The sequence below is a fragment of the Petaurus breviceps genome, unplaced genomic scaffold (genome assembly GCF_028583685.1).
Source record: "Petaurus breviceps papuanus isolate PSGF00001 unplaced genomic scaffold, PetGlider_PUasm1.0 187, whole genome shotgun sequence".
In the NCBI taxonomy this organism is placed as follows: domain Eukaryota; kingdom Metazoa; phylum Chordata; class Mammalia; order Diprotodontia; family Petauridae; genus Petaurus; species Petaurus breviceps.
The window spans coordinates 11,339,263-11,341,593 of NW_027185799.1; the positions used below are offsets into that span (position 1 = coordinate 11,339,263).

Genomic DNA, 2,331 nt, shown 5'->3' on the forward strand with positions numbered 1-2,331 from the left:
TCTCTCTCTCTCTCTCTCTCTCTCTCTCTCTCTCTCTCTCTCTCTCTCTCTCTCTCTCTCTCTCTCTCTCTCTCTCTCTCACATACACACACACACACACACACACACACACACACACCTTCTCTCCTGCCTTCTTTCTTCCCATCTGTATATCTATCTACCCCTCTATCTGTATATCCATCCATCTATTTATCTGTACATTCATCTGTATATCTATCCATTCATCTATTTACCTACCCATCCATCTGTATATCCATCCACTCATCTATCTGTCCATCCATCTGTATGTCTGTCTGTCTATCTATGTGTCTGCCTGTATGTCTATCATAACAAGTATTCCCTATAGGACAGAATCTATTTTTAATATAAAATCTTTTTACCTTAAGGAATAGACTAATAAGGTCTTTGACTCAATGAGAGATCAATGTATTTTAATTGATGACAGTGGTAACAATTTGTCATTCTTTTGGATAAAAAGGTATGATTCTTAGTTTAAAATAAATTTAAAATAAAGATCTAGGATCTAAGTTCTAATGTTCTATGATTGCAAGTTAAAGAAGGTAAAGAAAGAAAAAAGGAACATATTAAAGCTGAAATTTACTTGTTCGCAGTTTGGAGTTTTAAATTGAGCTGAAACTAGAAATTTGGAATCTCTAAGCAAAAAAATTCTAAAAGCTCTCTTGCTCTTTGTTAATTATTTAACGATCACATTTCTAATTTCCCTGAATTGTAATTTATACGTAACAAGAAAAAGGAAGCAGATTTATTAGAACTATAATGAGGTTCTGCCTAGTCTGCTTTTTATTGACTTTTATATTTTTCAGGTTCAAGTAACCAGTCCTAAAAAAATTAATATCAGTAACCCTTACAAATTAAAATGTGTATAACTGAAATAGGTATCAAATGTAAATGTTGAGTTATGTCTACAAAGCTGCCATTAGTCTTTCATCCTTGCCTCTCTACTGACCTTCCTGTTTCCAAATGCCCACTAATCATCTCCAACTGTGTGTCCTAACATCACCTCAAACTCAACATGTTCAAAATTGAACTTAGAATCTCTCCCTCAAACCTGCACTTTTTCCTAATTTTTTTTTGTTTCTGATGTCACTACTGTCCCCTTTGTAACCTTAAATTAAACTTGGAAGTCATACTTGTCTCGTCCCTCTTCCTCACTCCACAATCTTTCATGATATTAAGACTCCTGGTAAAGTTATCTTCAAAGTTTTTCAGAGATTATAAAATTGAAATCCTGGACTCTATTCTAATTTTCCCAACATTGAAAGCTGAAGCCAACAGGGGCCATTCCAGTTGGTTCAATGCTAAAAGTCAGAAGTAGATTATCCAATGAACAATGAAAATCCTGACATGAGTTGTTGATGCCTATCCACCAATCATCACCACTATTGAAACATATGAGGGGGATAAGGGGAAGGCTACTCAGGAAACAAAGAAGGGTTGGGTAAAATTGCAAGTAGTTGCCTATGGGACCCTGTCCTTGAACTGCTTATTACTCTCAGTCTTTGGAAGATAAAAAGAGAATCACTTTTGTCCTTCAGTAAAATTTTATTAAACACCTAACTAAGTGCAAGGCATGGCTTAAAACATAGTTCCTGCCCTTATATAGGATAAGAAAGTCATGGCATTACGTAGTAAGGGCATCAGATAAGGGGGGGGCTAATAGTAATGGTTTCATAAGGGAAAGAATTCTGAGATTCAATTTCTTTCCTCAGAGAACCTATTATAACAAAACATAAAATGCATATGTTCCCCAAAGGAAGTTGGTAAAAAAAAAAGTATATGCATGTGTGTGTGAACATGTGAGCATATGCCTGAGAAGATGGAAAAATTAGATTGTGACAAAGTGAAAGATAAAGTGAATCAGGAGGTCCTAAGTTCAAATCAGACCTCAGGAATTACTAGCTGTGTGACCCTAGGCAAGTTACTTAACCTCTCTCTGCCTCAGTTTCCTCAACAATAAATGAAGATGATAATAGTATTTATCTCCCAGTATTATTGTGAGGACCAAAGGGGATATTTATAAAATGCCTTACAAACCTTAGTGGGCTATATAATGCTAGCTATTACCACAACTACAGTTAAAAGGCCAACTCATTTCAATACAATTAATCTCATTTTTAAAGATAATTAACAGTTAAATAAATACCAGGTTGAACATACATATAGCTAAAATTCAAACTTTGCTGTAAAGAATGTATCTTAAATGCCACCAAAATCAAATTATCTAAGGCTCATCATGACCTTCATTCTTTTTTTTTTTAAATTCTGGAAAACTTTATTTTTATTGTAGGTGGAATGGGGACACAGCAAGTT

General features: G+C 34.6%; 1 protein-coding gene across 2 annotated transcripts in view; it reads right to left on the reverse strand.

Moving 5' to 3' along the window:
• The window catches only part of ADAMTSL1 (ADAMTS like 1), a 1,086,428-nt gene that overhangs the window by 691,724 nt on the left and 392,373 nt on the right, over positions 1–2,331 (reverse strand). The gene's annotated exons all lie outside the window — the stretch shown is intronic.